Consider the following 18514-nt stretch of genomic DNA (forward strand, 5'->3'; position numbering starts at 1 on the left):
AATCTCCCCGTGCCTAACAAAAATGATAAATGTGTCCTCATGTAACGCAACTGGTGCAATGGAAGGTGCTCTGATACCCGATAACGGGTCAAGTTCGCGCTATATAAAACTCAGTAAAAAATTGTAAAAAAGCAGCTATTGCTTATAAATGGTTTTAGGAGTGTTTTAGATATTTTAACTGGTTGCAGCAGTTAACAGTAGTGTGGTGCCTCTGACTTTACTAGGGCACTAGGTTAGTGCCCTTGCATTTCTGGTGCTTTGCAGCCCTTAACGTTTTAGTTTCTTGTTGCTCAGATGGGTGTCATTTCTGATATGTATATGTTTTCCTCTTCTTCTTCACTTAATTATGCTGGCCAGAAAGTGTCACTCATTGTCATTGAAATGTCACTCATAGCAATCTGAAACCTTGGCAGCTATGATAAGGAATAACTCTAAAACACAGGAAGATTAGAAAAAATATGTTCTTTTAATTTCCACTTTGGACATATGACTTATGCCACACTGTATTTGGTCTGGTTTATGAAATTGCATGGTATTTTTCTCTATTAACTTTGCTATGTACCATGATGTCCATCTGAAAAACCCAAAAAATTAAAGCGTTAAAAAAATAAAATGAAAAATTAATAAGCTATCTAGTTTAATTGCACCACTAACACATATTCTCATATATTTAATTAAATATAAACTGTCACTTCCAGTTGACAACTTTCTGTAAATACTCTTGTTTTGAAGATGCCAATGTTAAGTGAAGCTGTAAATACTTTCTGAGACATCTAAACCCAGGCATTTCCTGTCACAAAATGCTTGTTTGTGTATATTCACTGGAGAGTGGATGTGATGGTTCTTTAAGTGGCCAGCAGAGGGCGCACCTCGCTTGCTGAGAGAATCCACTGAGCACATTGTATGAAAGGGAGAAGGGTTTCCTGTTCCAGGTCAGCGGTGGCAGAGACAGCACAAGCAGCTGATGCTGACATCAATTCCTGTCTCTCCCTCTGTGTCCAGCCTGCTTCAGAGGAGGAAGGACGCCCTGTCTGTCTGTGCAGTTATCTTCATCTTCAGACCCTCGTAGACCCTCCTCCTACCCCAGACCCCAAATCTGCACCTGCCCCACCCCAGCCCTAGGAGGAGGAGAGAGCCTGGAAATGTCTGCACTGGTTTCTGCTCAGGTAGGAGATTGTCAGCACCTTGTGCTGTGTTTGTAGAAATAGACTGAATGATCCTGAAAGAACTCTCTGCCAGGAGCCAGGCTCTTCTATCTGGGGGCCTTTCCGTCCGGCCCTGGGTGTGTTGATGGTCATCATTTGTTTTAAAGAGAGGATCTGTGCCCTGCATCTTAATGCACTGTGAGAAATCTCTGCACACTGCACTGCATCTAACTGCACTGTGAGGAATCTGTACACTGCATCTTACTGCACTATGAGGAATCTGTGCACGCTGCACTGCATCTTAAGGAACTGTGACAGATCTGTGCACACTGCACTTTACTGCACTATAAGGTTTCTGTGTCACTACAATGCATCTTACTGTACTGAGGAATTTGTGCCACTGCACTGCATCTTAGTGCTCTGTGATAAATCTGTGCACACTCTTTGCTCGGCTCTCGCTGTAAGTCTACCCCTGTGTCAAAAGCCTGTCCACCAGGCTGCTGCCCCAGGCCCCTTTGCCCCTGTTTTCATATCTCAGGTAAAACCTCATTAATTGCAATAGTTTTCAGTGGCATAGGTTGGCTTATTGCATTATCTGCTGCAGAGGGTGTGTGCCTGCTGCAGGGATTGTGTGTGTGTGCACTGACCTTGGGTCTCCCAGGTAGGAGGCCTTTCAAGCAGTGGAACGTACATGTCTCTGTTTAAAAAAAATATATATATTTTTATTAAACATCATCAACACAACACATCACATCGATACATGAGCAGGTACACTGGTAGTGAATGGCACAGAGTAGTGTGTTTGGTACAGTAGGGCCTGCTCCTCGTATTGGATTGGCCTGAGGGATCTGTGGAAAGGCTATTGAGCTGGATTTCCTGCATGCAGAAGAGTGTCAGTATAGTGGTTGATATTGATGAGTTCGTAATGTGAACCTGCTCCGGTGGTGAGAGTGAATTCAACATTATGACGGTGGAAATACCACTTTGGGAAAGTGGGAATGTCTGTACTCATGGCTCTGTATGCCTATCCACCTGTCTCCAATTCACAGATGGATGCTGGGGGGATGGCTACATCTGTGCATTTCTGATAAGAAAGCCATAAACTAAGGGCTCAAGGTATACTGTAGACCTCTCAATCTGAGGGGCCTTCCTGTGTTGGTTAAGAGGGGGTGGAATTGGCACCTGCATTCCAAGTGGCAGGGTTGTGGCCCCACTAAAGATACTGATCAAGCCTCTCAGGGTAGGATGTCAGCCATGACAACATTTAGAGAGGGCCCGTGCATTTCAAAGGTGGCCTTTTGAGCTAATCTCATCTTCATAGGTCATTGTGGGTATAACCACTGGGGATCTGCCTTTAGGAATTAGAGACGCCTTGGGGATTGGAAACATACTACGCTGGTTCGATGCTGAAACATCAACAAGAAGAACTATTGGGGCGGGGGGCTGCAACTGGATTATCTGCAGACTAGTGGTGGCATGGGGCTTGTTGTGCTCTAGGAAGGGGACTAACACTTGGTGGATTTTGCCTGGATGTTGCTGGCCTGCAGCTAATTGGCAACTGTTGTGGCCCAGGTCCCCAAGTACTCTCCATGGGCTGGTTGACTGACATCCTGCCCACGAGTTCCCAGGGACAGAAAAGTTCTCCCCGTTTCCACAAGATCGGAAGGACCGCACAGGGTAGGCGTAAGCATGTGGAAGTGATCGTCAGTTGGGACAAGCACCCTCTCGACGTGTGCAGTCATCAGATTGTGCCGAAGAGTGAGCTGATAAAGTTTAGTGGCACACCTGGGGTGGCTATAGCGTGACAAGTTTGATGAGTGCAGGGGACATTTAATGAGTCCGAGAGGCTCGAGCTTACAGCCGGAATCCTCTGCTATTTAGTATTCCTTATCGTATGGTTTCTGAGCAGTGTTGAGAGAAGTTTGCAGATTCTGCGATAGCCAAGCTGGCAGCTTAGACTGTGTCCGACCTCCAGATTGGGAGGACGACAGTGCCTGACATCGCGGCCTCAGTCTGAGGTCACCGGCTACCTCTCCCCAGGCCCATGCCACAAGGTACGACGTTGTTAAATATAGCGTGACTGAAAGGTCTCGCCGTGCCTTGTGTGCACCTACGACTTGCTCTCTGGAGCAACTGTAACTCCCACCTCTGCCAGAGGCAAAATCATTCTCCAAATTGGGAGGGTGCCAGCAGGGCCGGCTCTAGGCTCACGGAGGCCCTGAGCAGGGAGTGTAGGTAGGGGGCCCGAGGCCGCCAAATCCCTGCCAGGGGCCGCCACGCAAATATGTATCTAAGGATATATATTGGCGTGGCGGCCCCTGGGGTTTGGCGGCCCTGTGCAGGTGCACAGCTTGCACATGCCTTAGGCCGGCCCTGGTGCCAGCTTCTGGTGTTGCAGTCTTTTTCCTGCGGGGAGGATAGTGATCCTGCACTCGTGAAGGTGCCACTGGGTGCCTGAGGACCTAATCTGGATGAACGAAAACACGTGACTGTTTCTTTCCGCTTTAGGTGGTCCCTTAATCTAATTAAAGTGTCATCAGCAGGGGCAATCTGTATCGTTGTCTGGTGTAGTGTGAGTGGCTGAGGGGCTAAGTCACGCGATAAAGGGAATGTTGTTGTTTATGCAAATGTGTTAGCGGAAAAGTGAAATACCTCTGAACAGCCTGGATATATGTTTCTGTTGCTTTTGATGTGGAAGGGATTGCATGTATTGTATGTATGTTGCTTACAAGGCTTAAGGGATAATGGTGCAAGTGTACACCCAGGACAATTATATATATGTTAATGTCGTTCTGCTGCTAATGGAAGAGTTTGAAAATTCCATATAACTGTAACGTATATATCCAATGTGTATGTCGTTTTGATTTCAATGTGTGTGCAATACAAAGCCCAGTGTTGTATACATACTGCGTAGAGTCTTTTTGTAGCATCCACAGGGTGTTGTGAGGTGGAGGGTGTATCAACACTTTACACTTTGACCCTGAGGATAAGCCTGACTGCTCTGTGCCAAGCTATTCAAGGTTGAGCGTAGGTTATCAGACAAGTGTATCGTACTCATCCTATCCAGGACAGTGGATTCTGCCTGGCATAGTTGCATCCCATCCAGAAAGCGCTGTGTCTAACAAATTCCTAATAATAAATACATTGAAAACAAATTTAAGCTGCATCAATTTTGCACCCAAGATCACCTCAATCTGTCCCAACTCTAGACATGTTTTTGAAGAGCCATGTCTTCAGCTTCTTGCTTAGCTCAAGAAGTGAGGAGGAGGCTCTGAGTTGAGGGGAGTCGTTCTATGGAAAACTAGCTGCCATTGCTGTTAGCATCAGCTGAAGCCATTTTTTTGTGGCAGTCATTTTAGTTAGCCATGTGCTCGCCATGTGCTTTCTCCCTCTTCACTGTTGACTGCCCTTGTATTCTGCTTGTGTCATGTGATATAGTTCACTTCTTCATCACTGAGCCAGAGCCTTGCACATGCTCAGAAAGACCTGTAGCTGCCAATACACCTGTCCTAGTATGTAACTGTCAGGCTGTTCTAACTGATGAAAGCAGTTTAGTCTTTCCTCCCACCCTGTTGACTAAGCGCTTCTTATGAATCCTTATATGTATTTGTGTGCACACTTATACTGCCTCTTTTAGAGTCTTTCCTCACACTCAGCGGTAAATGGGGTTTATAAGACCTGTGATCTTTGTACTCCTTAGACCGCCTCCTACAGGGGCCTGAGGGTACCGTATTGACGCAGTCTCCCTCATGTGAGGTTAATAAATACTTATTTTGATATTACAGCTTCCGTGCCAATCTCTTCTTTGTTGGTTTAAGGACCAGGTGCATCAGTGAACCCCTAAAAAGGTTTTTTACTTCTACAGTTCCACACTTTAGGGGTGATGTATGAGAAGAGTTGGCCTCTGGGTCTGTTTCTATGTATGCATTTGATGTGTCTGAGTATGAGTCTGTCTGAACGGAGGTGCATAGGGGGTTGTTGGAAGGAGATACAGTTGTGTAGGCAGGGATTTGTTGGGTAGTGTCTTGAATGTGTGAGTGAAGAGTTTGAACTGTGGGCGCTTATGTATCTGGAGCCAGGGAGCAGTTATATGTGTTCTGAGTGGGAGGTTGAGGATACTGGCTGGTTGCCTGGCTGCTGTATTTTGGGTGGTTTTCAGCCCTCTGGTCAGCTGTTTGATGATTCCTGCATAGAGAGAGTTCCTGTAGTCCAAACTACTGTTGATGAGTGTGTGGATGACGGTCTTATGGTGATTCTCAGGAGCCATTTGAAGATGTTCTTTAGGGTATGGTAGCAGTGACTTCATTGACCGGGCGAACCTGTCCATCTTTTTGTTGATGATGATTCCTAGATTGCTGGTGCACAAGCTGAAGGTGGGAGTAGTTCCTAGTTTGGATGGTGGAGTCCCGTGGACAGGTGATGTTTCCAAAGATCAACACTTCTATTTTGTCAGTGTTGAGTTTGAGACAGTTAAACTTAATCCTAGTGGCTACTTCCATCATGCAGGCAATGAACTTGTTCCTTTTGTTGTGAATTTTGTCTGAGAGGGACAGTATTAGTTGTGTGTTGTCAGTGTAGGAGAGGATATTGGTGTAGTGGGTATGGATGACGTTAGCCAGTGGGGTTATTTAAGTGTTGAATAGTGTTCTGCTGAGGAGTGAACCTTGAGGTTCTCTGCAGATGAGATTTCCAGTTTCCAAGGAGTGTGATGTCAGGTTGATTGTTGGAGTTATTTTTATCTGGAAGAAGCAGATCAATTGCATGCAGGTCCTTGAATCTCGAACTCGTGAAGGCGCCTGAAGAGGATGAGATGTTGTACCATGTGACACACCACCAAGAGGTTCAATAGGATGACAGCCTTACCTTCTCCTCTGTCTAGGATGATGCATAGGTCGGTTCAATGAGCTCTGTTTCCGTGCTCTGGTTGGGCCTGCATCCAGACTGGGTGGCATTGAGGAGCTGGGGGTTCACGAGGTAGCTGTTCAGACACTTCCTGATGGTTTTCTCTAGGACTTTGGCCATGTATGATAGGAGGGTGATTAGTCAGTAGTTGGAGAGTATGGTGAGATCCACAGAGGGTTTCCTCTGCAGGGCTGTGACAGCTGCCTGCCTCCCTGTTTCTGGGAAGAGGGTCGCATTGATGGAGTCATCCAGGATGGGAGTGAGGACTTCACTGATGGTGGTTAGACCTTTGTTGAAAGTGTGGTGGGGGCATGGGTCCAAGGGGACCCCACAGTGAATGGTCTTCATGGTTGCAGGAGTCTCGTTTGTGGTGATGCTGTTCCACATGGTCAAGGTCCATTCTTCAGCTGAGATTGGAAGACTGGCTGCGAGGTTGCTGGAGTCAGGTTGAAGGTTGAATGTTGAAGTTGGCGTAGGTTGCTGTGATCTCCTTCCAAAAGAAGTTACAGAGGTTGGTGCTGTTGTTCCTGGCTTCGATGCGTTGGGTGTGGGCTGTTCACTTGGCACTTCAGACATGCTGGTGGAAGCATGTCAGGGAAGATTAGAAGACGTCATTGTCTGCGGTATCTTGGATCATTCTCCACTTGCTTCCCAGGTGCTTACAGTGCTGCATTGCCATCCTGGGTTCTTCTGTGTACCAGCTGGCTTGCTTTTGTGATCTTGATTTTTTTTCTGTGCTTGAGGGGGGCCAGATTGTTGATGCAGGTGGTGATCCATTCCTTGAAGTTTTGGATGTCTTCCACTAGGTTACTGGTGTGCTTTGAGAGGCGTATGGAGAGGGCAGAAGCCCAGTCCTTCTACGAGATGTTCTTCCAGCAGCAGCAAGCCTGTCTAGAGGTGGTGGATCTCCAGTAATCCAGAATGGTGAGCTTGAAACTCAAAAGGGTATTGTCAAGTCAGGTGATAGGCTTTTGTTTGTAGATTCTGATGTTGTTTAGTGTGGAGAAGAGATGTGCCAGGAAGTGATTGCCAGTATGGGTGGGCCTAGTGATGTGCTGAGTAAGGATGGGGTTCCTAAGGCTTTTCAGGAGGGTATTTGAATTTCAGTCATTACGGTCCTCTAAGTGAAAGTCCGCGTCTCAAAGGAGGATGAAAGTTCTGGAGTTGAGGGTAGTCTCAGAACTAGATTAATTCCAATTTCCACTCTTTCTGTTAAACAGAACTATGGGCTAGATGTATGTAATCACAATTTACTAAATCTTAAATACCGAATTTTACCGATTCAGTATTTAAGAATCGGTACATGTGATGTAGGTAATAAATCGGGAATATTCCTCATTACTGAATCGGTAATACCGATTTGGTAATAAGGAATACCTTCCCATTCATTCCTATGGGCCTGGAAGCCCATAGGAATGAATGGGAAGCCATTCACTATTACCGATTCGGTAAATACCGAATCGGTAATAGGGGGAGCATATTCAAGGGTGGCAGGGTGTCACATTGACACCCTGTTGCACCCCTGAATCGTGCATGTGTGCACATGTGGCGCACATACATGCCCTAAGGGCATGTATGTCTGCCACATGGCACTTTAAAAAAAACTAATAATTGCTTTTTTAAAGGTATTCGGTATTTAGCACCAACGTGTAGTTGGTGGTAAATAACGAATCCTTAAAGCAAAAATGCACTCACTTCAGTGCTACCTACATAGGTTTTGAGGATTCCGTAATTTACAGATTCCTTAAAATAATGAATCGGTAAATTACCGAATCCTTATTTAGAGCTTCCTACATTGGAAAGGGCTAAATACCGGTCGGTAACGGGAAAATCACCGATTTCTGGCGTTACCGACCGGTATTTAGCTACCTACATCTGGCCCTATATCTCTATATTATCAAAGTCAAGACAAGCATTTTCCTATTTTTTTCTGTATTTTACTTTGGGACTGCTGGCTTTTGATAATTCACTTTGTTGTTAACCTAGAAAGACATAAGTCGGCTAGTTCACTGTAATTGTTCCAAACAGTTTGAGGACCCTCTGTGCTGAATGCTTCAATCTCTGACCCAATGAGAACATCATTCAGTTTATAATCATTTGAGGGGGGAAAAGAAATTGGAGTTTCCCCCTCACGGGGTTTGGTCCTTGTGAAGGTCACCTTCTTCAGATAGAAACCGTTGTATCCTCTCTGGTTAATGACTTGAAGTAGGTGGGAGAGAAGAGGGGGTGATCTTAAATCCCTTTCATTGTCTCAGTCAAACACCAATTAAGAAGAAGGCGACCTGGAGCAGTTCTGACTCACCTGACCTTTGAACTGCTCAGCCCAGAAAGGAGCAACACCTGACTGGAAGAAAGCTCTGGAAGATCTGCACGAGGTACCTCCTGCCTGGAGGTGGCTCCAAGCCGGTGAGCCTCCCACAATCCACAGGCTCCTTCCGGCCCTGCTGGCCTCAGAGCAACAACAAGAATCATCCAGGGCAGTGGTGCTGTAGAGAATTATTTTCAGTCGGTCGTTCTGTGACCACAGGTATCATGGCACTAGGGAACCAAGAGCAGACTGATCGATCTGAAACAGACAGACAAAGCACAAGCCAGTAGGACTGCATGGTAGCAGAATAAAACATTGTCACAGCTCTCCTGAAACAATTATGATTGTACAGTGGGAAGGAATGAATTGAGGGGCCAAAGATAGCTCAATTTGGATGTGATGCCTAAGTTCACCGAAGTCCCCCTGCTCACATCTAGCCCGCTGGAAGGAAAGAATATGACTCGGGACCCGGGCGCTGGATCACAGAAGCGACATAGGAGTTTGGGGCACCAACACGTCAGCCAATGAGGTTGGGATGCCTTTGCACTCTGTAAAATACCTGATGAGTAAGACAGAGAATTTTAAAGTGGATCATTTTTTTTGCCAGTAAGCCATTGAAGAAGCAGGATATTTCGGCATTGCTAACTCTAGCATTATTGGTATATTGTGACTACACTGTAGTCCTACCAACGTAGTTTCCAGCAAGCCGAGGTAGAAAATAAAGGCTCTTACCCCCTTCACTTGTTTAGGGCTGTGGATCAATGGCAATATCATATTATGATCCACGGTTGTAAAATGCAAGAAGAGCAAACCTTTTTAATTTAAAGATAGAAAGTTAAATGTGGTGACCAGGCTCTTAATCTTTTCAGCTTCAACCGGCATGGGCCAGTGGTCCAACTTCCCAGCTGATGTTGTTCCACCAGCGACAGGAACTTCCGTTTTATCTCTGTTTATCTGAATACATTTAGTAGTCATCAGGACATGAACGACTGTCCAGCAGACCCCAGATGACTGATGGAACCGTCAGAATCCTGTTCCATCATCAGGAAGAGCTGTGTGTCATCGGCATAGGCTCACACTTTAAACCAAAGGAGTTGACTAACCCCTCAGTGCTGCCACAAACAGATTAAAGAGAAATGTTTAGGTAGCATAGCCCTTGAGTTGTCAGTTATATTGCTGAGCAGAAGAGGAACGTTCTGACAACCCCCACACTGATAGGAGCAGAGTGATTGAAACGTCTAGTCTGCCTGCATGCCTTCCATATAGGGATATTCGACTAAAAGCAAGTGTTTGACAGTCTCTAAAGCAGTGTAGAGACTGGACTCAGTACTTAAGCTTCCTGCACCACTAAATAGAGTGGCTGCAATGGGAAGCTTTCACGACACGGCAGCAGAATCCTATTCCAGTGGACTCCAAAGCACTGCCTTTATCTCAAATTGAGTACATTGAAGCTACCAGACCAGTTGAGGTCTTAATTAGTTTAACTCTGCTCTGTGTCTTGATGCCAAGCACTGGGCCTTGATAAACTGAACACAGAGTGCCCAATCTGTGAAAAAAAGTGTAAACACATCTAGTGAAAATGTATCCCATTTTGGTGTCATGCCATTTTCCCAATGCGTATTGATATTTCCCCAGTTTTCTTTTGAGACACCCTTATACAAACCATAATGTTTGGTGGGTGATCCATTTGCCTTCCCACCGTGGTAGGAGAGTTACCCCACCATTCTGCTGAAGTAAAATTTAACATTTTCCAAGTTGTCAAAAGTTCAAATTGGAGTTCTACACATACAAACTGACAAAGCATACCACATGTGTGTAATTCTGTGCATATATTTCTGGAAATTATACAGTGTAAAAAAATGTACACCTGGCAGGTATTTTTTTGTGGGTTGCTGTCGGGCATCAGCTGATCCATTAACAGCTTTCTGACTGGACACTGGGATGCTTGGTGCCATAAAACTAATTTTGGTGGGTCCTTTTGTGTCTTAAATGTTTTTGTGGGCAAGGTGGGATTTTTTGAATGTTTATAACTTGAAACATAGTAGCAAGGACTCTGGCTCAATGAGTTGTCCAGTTTCTATTTGGCACCAATTTCCTATTGACTAGTTTTGTTTAAAAACGTAGGAAGAGCCACTGAGTCCTAAAGACTTCTGACAACATCCAAGCGATATCCCCGAGGTTATCATTGGACCTGGGACTCAATGTTATTTGAGACCCCAATTCGTGCTCCTACACACAGTAAATGTTTTTGACTTTGTATCTCCCCTGGAGGGTCCCGGCACCTTCTGTATATTTTCTGCTGCTCGTTTTTGTACCTCTTGGTGACAGTCAAATTCTTCTTTCACGTTGTAGCTCTGGTTGGACATTGGCCTTATTGCGTGTGATTTACTATGTTGTGCTATGTATGATTTCTAGAGTGTTCCTTGACTGCTTGACCTTACTACTCCGAGAGACATTTACTCAAAGAAAGTAACCTGGTTATTTAGCTGAAGTGCTGTAGCATTGGCGTCCTTGAAACCACTGTGCCTGCCTGTAATACTGCCACGTCACCGCTGATCACTCACTTTTTGGGGTTTGGCAGCTTGGAAACAGCTCCCTCTGGAATTACGCGCTATAAGCGATCCAGGGCTGTTTAAAAAGAAGCTTAAAACCTAGTTCTTCTTGGTAAACTGAGCTTGTTTTCTCTGTGGCCTCCAGCTTGTGCCACACCAGGACACTCCCTGGAGTAGCTGCACAAAATATAAGTCTCCTATCATATCATATCATGATATCAGCAACCACGAACATTATCACTCGTTTACTCCCTAAGGGAAACGTGAAAACGGATCTACCCTTTTGTTGTTTACCTTTGCATGCCCAAGGTAGACACAAGAAAGTTACAAATTGCATTTTTAAACATTTATTGAAACAATGGTAATCTTGGATAAAAATAGTGTGCTGCAATTATTTACCAAAAAACCCAAAAGCACTGTAACCAGCATTACAAGAATGGTGAAAAAGATAAACAGTTTGTAGTGATTTCCCTTTTGTGCCCACTTTGGCTTTCCCTTAGTTTTGCGTTCTAGACTTTTTAGGCTTCCCCTGGTTACTCTGCATAACCACATATAACACATTTGTGTTTGCGATATTATTTTGAGAATATGCTGTACATGTTTGTTATTCAGGGACTCTTCCTGGGATTTCATCTACACATTTTGTTCAAGGTCGTCTAGAATACATAACTTGGTATACTTTTCTTTGCTCATTTTGCAACAGCGCCTAATATTTAGCCATAACACGGTGGCATCTCCAGCACAATAGTTTTATCCTATAAATGGTGTTCTGTACCCTTGGATGCAGAGAGGAGAATTCCAGCAGAAAGGACTGTTCTGGAAGGACAGCAGTGCCTGACATGCCACCCTGCGTTAACTAAGTTTACACTCCTTATACCGACCACCTTACTACATACATCAGGTATGGGGGCTTAGACCAATCCCCGAGATTGCAAATATATCCCTATGCTCACAAAATAAGGGTAGAACTAGACAGATATATGATTTGCAATGGTTGGGATGTTTGTCCTATGCAGTCTGGTAGTAATTCAAATTACTTTGCTTAGTTGCATTTGCCTAATGACCGTAGCACATTTGCTTCATAATAGACTGCCATAGTTTTAATAAATGTATTGTAAACTTTCTTTGTGTCTTTTTTATGTTCACTATTGGAATGCATGAGTGAGTAAGTGAGTAACAAAAGGGGGGGGTCCGTTTCCACAGTGCCCTTGGGGATAGAGGGTCATATTTGAAGTTGCCGAAATCACCTGTTACTCTGGGAAGATTAGCATTCAGGTGAGGAACTGTGAGCTAGCAGGATTGGGCCGAAAGGGACTGACGTTGTGGAGAGGCTCAGTCCTTACACTGTGACGTTCTGTTATCCTAACACACAGTTCTTCTTTGCCAGCGCAATCCGTACAATAGGCTCAACCATTATAACATTACTGTGTGGTTATATGATTATATTATTCTACTTCTACCTAACACTACCTATCCTATATAGTGGGAGTACCCATTGCCAGATACCTTGGGATAGCCTAAACTCCCATACCTGACTGTCATGTATCACAAAGCCAGCCTGTGTAGAATGGTTAGCATTAAGTTAAAGAAAGGTTTTTCCTTTGGTCAGGATCTGTATGAAGGCCAATCACATTTCCAGGTCAACCCACATGCATCACACCTCAAACACCATTCAGAACGTATTAAAGCCCTTATAAAGAAGAAAAAAAAGATACAAAAAGTTGTATTTATTGCTAAATAAAAACATCTACCATTTCACAATATTTCATTACAATTTCTAAAACAATTTAATAAAAACACATTCATGAAGGAAGATCATATCATATTGCTACAACAATCCTCAAGGAGAATAGACATAGACAACAACCTTTGTCTTGTAAATGTTAATTTGGATCCTAGTTTGACAACAGAGGGCATAGTTCTTAATTCCCTGTCACCATTACGCTGTTGAAATTTCCAAATTTAACAGAAAAGTAGAGCGTCGACGTGTTTCAGTGGTATGTTCTCAATAAAACTACCTTCATCAGGACAAAAGTAATTTGTTTCTCCTAACACGGTTTTTGTCTCACCTAGTATGAGATAAAGAAAGAACATTCTTTTTAGTCACTCCCATTTCAGGAGGGTGCTTTTAAACATAGCTGAATGCTAACTTAAATTCATAAAACAATAAGCAACAACATAATCAATTTGAACAATAGGCAAAATCATAATCCATTCAGAGTCCATACATCTTAATATTTAAAACAAAACCACTTTGTAGTCATAAATAGGTATTCAACTCTATGTGTATAGACCCTATCAAAACCATATACTATTACCATTTATAAGTGCTCAATCATTCACCACATCAGCAAGAGATCACTAATTTTTCCCATTCAACTGTCACATACCATACACTGATATATCATTATAACTCACCCGTTGAACCCCACTTCTGTGAAAATACTCCCAATCTATTGTCTTGTCTTAAGCGTTCAACAGCGCCCTGCGGAAAAGTTTTCCACAGTTCATTGTAATTGGCGTATATGAATCTGTTAGAATGTGGTGACCTAGGACCCAAGAAGAAATCTTGTAAACCCATGTAATCAGAAAGGAAATATTAGATGTTCCTTACCTGCAGATAATGTGGAATGTTGTAACCATTGTTGTGTTGAAGCAGGTTTGGGTTATCAAAAAATAGAACAGCGAGGCTTGGCAATCAGGAACAGTTTAAATTAATTAAACAATAATGCCCAGGAGTAGCTGCCACATCTCCGACAGCTTCGTGCTGGAATTTACTTTGCATTATGTACATGGTATGCTTTATTCTGTACGCCCGGTGCAATAAAGTGAAGCTTGTACCCCTTTGGGCAGGAAATTCTGGTACAGTGGGTCATAAATATTGTGTTTAGATACTTTATCCCACTCTTATAGAAGGGACCATAAATACCAACTGGATGTCACATTCTGAGATGGTCCAGGTGTGTTGTGTGTGTTATCTAGGATAACGCTTACTGCTATGCATTGTTTGGGCTTTATCTGATGAGTGCAACTGACTGGCTGCTCTGGCATCGTCCTTGGCCGTAGTGCATGCTCTCAGCTGTGCATTTATTTGTGTTTGAATGTGTGCATCTGACTTGTTTCTTTAGGTATTAGATCCTGGGACCACATGTGATTTTTCTGTTGCAATCTTCCTGGTGTATTTGAAGCTTGTTCCATGTCTGATGTTTCTATCACGGTAAGTGCTAGGGATGAACAGAGGACAACTGTGTTATGTTGTTCTGATAAAGGGGCACTCTGCAACTATAACAACTGTTTTAAGGGGATTTAGGTAGTGCAGGCAACAGTTGTTCTCTGGTGTCCTGGACTCCTAAGAGTGGGCCCTTTCTATAAATTAATCCGAATCTAACATATCCCCCCCTAATTGAGGTATCTACTAACCTGTCTGTTTGTGTCCGTGTCTTGAGCATGGACAGCTTGTGGTGTAGTGTTTCCCTAGGCATTGTGTGTCCTAATCAGGTGTATTCCCCCTATTTTCAGGGTAGCCTTCTTCACGCAGGCCCATATTAATTGCAGGGTGCTGCACAGTAAGAGCAAGATTGCAACCACTGGTAACGAGGCCTTGCATAGGCCTGCAATCCACTTTGGTACCCAGGTAAACAAACCTGTAAACCATTCTATGTTTGGGGCACCTCCTTCTTTAATCATGATCTGCTGAAGGTTGTACAGTATTTGGAAGATGATTGACAGTGTGTCATTGTCCAGGTCTTTCATGGGGATGAAGTTACAGCACACTGTACCTATCTTGGCGCATACACCCCCTTTCATTGTGGTATCAAGCCCAAGAGATACCGGTGCTACATCACAATGAGGCAGATGGTACACATTTCTTCTTTGCGTTTTGGCCAGTTTAAGTGGTGTTCTACATTTTCAGCTGTTCCCACCTGATGATCTGCAGCCACCAACCCACCACTATTCTGGTATCCACGACCGTGTACTGGATCACAAGCTCAGCTTCTTATTCCTCTCCGAAACATGTCTCACTCAATCTACATGTGTTGAACCTGTTTGGGCTCCTCATCTAGGATATCTCATTCAAAGATGCGATAGACCCTGTGGCAGAGGGGTTGGTATCACAATCATTCACAGAACCTATATTAAGTGCATTCTGTCCCCTGGCCATATTTAGGACTGTGAAAGCATGCCATTTAAACTGCATTTTAGCAAAACTTTTACATTTTCAGGCTGTATGATTTATAGACCATTAGGCACCTCTAAATAGTACAGGGAATCTCTAATAGAGTGCCCAATATTGCACTCAATTAATCAATCAATCAAATAACTTTATTTGCATTTGGTGAACGCATAAAAGTACAAAGAAATATCACAATACAAATTGATCGAAAAGCATTTAGAATCAATAATTAATTAATTATTTTTTAAATAAAAATATTTACAAGAATCCTTGCCACTAAATCTAACAACAATTCATTATGGATGTATAAAAGTAATAAGAATCAATTATTACGAGAAGCAATTTAAAATGATGCCACGCGTACGTAAACACTTCCCAATGCTGTGTCGAATTCTAGTTAACATGTTTAAAACCATACGATTCATTATCAGTAATTGGGCAATTGACGAAAGGCTAATGAAAATGATCAAATAAAACAAACCCCTCTCTAATGAACTTTTCTTAGTCCGAATGACTGAGTATAACAAATTTGCAGTCATAAACAGATGAAAGGGGTTTCCAGGGAATTAATTACTGTAAGGGCTGAAGAGTAAGAAAATAGACTCAGTTTCGTTAACATTGGGAGAATTAATTTTTTTCTTTCCATTTTTATAAAAACAACAGAAGAATAAAATATGAGACATTGTTTGAGTAGACAAGCCATCACAAGGTCATTTTTTTTTTAAGTGTTTTTATTGCAGACAAATAGATGACATATAAACATTTGTTCCGAGTGCCATGGCACTCAGGTATGGTTCGCACCAGTCGTAAAGTAAACTTCACACAGCCTTTTAGCCCACATCCCAGGAGCCGGGCGGCAATAACTACAGAGTGCCAAACTAGAACTCACAAAAGGAGACCATGACATTTGCTCGGCAAAATTATCCCGCATCTGCTTTCCTTTTTCTTCCCAACCCCTAACCCCAACACTTGAATGGCACTAATGCTCGAACGACAGGGAGAGTGGTACCATGCTGAGCATGTGGCTCACTCCCCGCCTACCTGCCTCCTTGCGCAACTGCCTCATAGAAACATACCCATGTGTACTACCTTCTAAGCTCGGGGCTATCTCTATCAGCCATCTATCTCGAGTATCACAACTGCGACCTGCAACGTCTAGTCCCCCTATGTACTAACACCAGAGCCCTCAATTACCCCACCCATACCCACCCCCCTACTAACTGCTGGTGTGGGCCCAATGTCAGTATTTCAACTCTCAACTGAAAGAGAACTGTAGGATCATTACTCATCTACTCTTGTATCACCTGGAACTTCATTCGATGCTTCCCCTCCCTCGTCCACTTCGGCTCTTGATAACTGCGTAGCGCGCGTACTAATTCTTCCCATGCTCGTGCCATGTCCAAATTCTTCTCATTAGCCGTGCGGCTGCCTGTCGAAGTCTAACTGCACCCTCACTACGGGCCCATTTAAGTAATTCGTTCACCCACCGTCTGTGAGAAGGACCCTCACTCGACTTCCAATGCCAGGTTATTTCCCTCTGGGCTAAAATTAGACCCAGATCAATGAATTTGCTAGTTATTTTGTTCTTTTTCGTATTAGGGAATCACAGCAACAAACAAGTGGCCTTATCATACTCCACCTGCCGATCTGTGATCTCAGTAAGAAGTGCGCCCACCTTCGACCAATAGTCCCCTAATCGCGGACAGTCCCATAACATATGATCTAGTTCCACGTCAGGCAGCAAGCATCTAGGGCATGCTGCATCCTGCGCCTGGAAATATCTCCGTATCTTCCCCGGTGTAAGGTAGGCTCTGTGCACTATAAAAAAATGCACTTGTTGGAACAGGGCATTCCTACACCCCTTCCATGTTCGTCTCAAAATATGCCCCCATGTTGTGTCCGGTATAGGTTTTCCCACGCTTGCCTCCCACTTTTGTTTTAGGACCGTCAATGGTTCCAGCCCCTCGTGCACCATCCGAGAATGCAAGCACGTGACTGCCTTGACGGTGCCCGCCGCCATCACCACATATTGGCAAGCCATCGTGGTTTTCTGCTCCGCCTGCCCAGACTTCCAGTGCGTCCCGACCGCTGTTGTAACAGCCATGTGCAAGAGGAAACTCCCATTGGGGATGCCGAATTGGTCCTGTATCGCCCGAAAGGGCAGTAACTCGCCTTCAGCGTATAGGTCTCCTACCATATGAAGTCCCATCTCTTCCCACTCCGCGAGCGGGGACCAGTCTCCACCGTGCGGTTGGACTGTTAACATGCCCAGCGGGATTTCTGGTGTGTAAGGGTGCACCACTCCCGCCCTCCTCTGACTTTTATTCCAGCACAACCTCAATGTCTTTTCCTCAAGGGTCAAGTCCCGTAGACCAAGCTGTTGTTTCAAGATGATATACGAGAGAACATGCCTCTGCACTCCTTTCCCTAGGGCATGGTATGGGCCCCTAATTTCCCTAGCAACATTCTGTGTCAGGATCTGCAGCTGCGCCGCTATGTAGTAAAGTTCGAAGTTAGGAACTGCCAGTCCCCCTCCGACTTTGGCCTCAACAGCGTATTTAGTGCCACATGCCGCCGTCCATGCCCCCACAAGAAGTCGATGGTTAGCGTCCGCAATTCCTTGAAGAAACGCGGAGGTACCCATATTGGCAGCGTACGGAAGTAATAAAGCAGCCGGGGTAAAGCCACCATTTTCAGCAGCGCCACTCTCCCTACTAACGAGAGGGGGAGAGTCGCCCAAAACCCCATACTGCCCTTCAGGTCACGTATACAGCGTCCCACATTCCCCTCCAACATGTCTGCAGCACTATGGAAAATCCGGACCCCCAAATAGGTGAAGCAGGATGGTTCCAACAACAGATCAGCGGTCAATGTCGGCTGGGGCATATCCGCCCGTAGCGGGAAAATGCATGTCTTGGCCCAGTTCACTTTAAGGCCCGCCAGCTTTCCAAAGTCCGAGAGCAAGTCTACCGCTCCCTGTAATGCGTCCGTTGCGTTCTCCAGAAACAACAACAGGTCATCCGCATGCAGAGAAATGTGGTGTAAAGTACCACCACACATGAAGCCCGTGAAGGCCGTCCCCATACGCGCACGGGACGCCAAAGGCTCGATTGCAAGCGCAAACAGCAGGGGCGAAAGCGAACATCCCTGCCTAGTTCCCCTCCGCACCGGGTACCCCGCAGATACCACAGGACCCAAGCGCACCCTAGCAGTGGTGAGGGAACACAAGACCCTCGTCCAACAGCGAAAGTGCTCTCCTAAACCAAAATTTTCCAACACATTATCGAGGTAATCCCACTCCAGGCTATCAAACGCCTTTTCTATGTCCACAGATAACACAGCCGGCAACAGATCCGCATCCAAGGCACTCCCCATCACTCGTATCAGACGTCGGATGTTGTTCTATGTATTTCTAGTGGGAATAAACCCCGCT

At 44.6% G+C, this 18514-nt stretch overlaps 1 protein-coding gene across 1 annotated transcript in view; it reads left to right on the plus strand.

The window, feature by feature from the left end:
- Positions 1-1021: 1021 nt before the first annotated feature.
- The window catches only part of LOC144767432 (uncharacterized), a 49451-nt gene continuing 31958 nt past the window's right edge, over positions 1022-18514 (plus strand). Inside the window, exon 1 of the mRNA XM_078650868.1 lies at positions 1022-1166. The gene's annotated coding sequence lies outside the window, so the exon portion shown is untranslated. The remainder of the gene's footprint in view (positions 1167-18514) is intronic.

Source organism: Lissotriton helveticus, chromosome 1_1 (genome assembly GCF_964261635.1).
Source record: "Lissotriton helveticus chromosome 1_1, aLisHel1.1, whole genome shotgun sequence".
NCBI classification, from domain to species: Eukaryota; Metazoa; Chordata; class Amphibia; order Caudata; family Salamandridae; genus Lissotriton; species Lissotriton helveticus.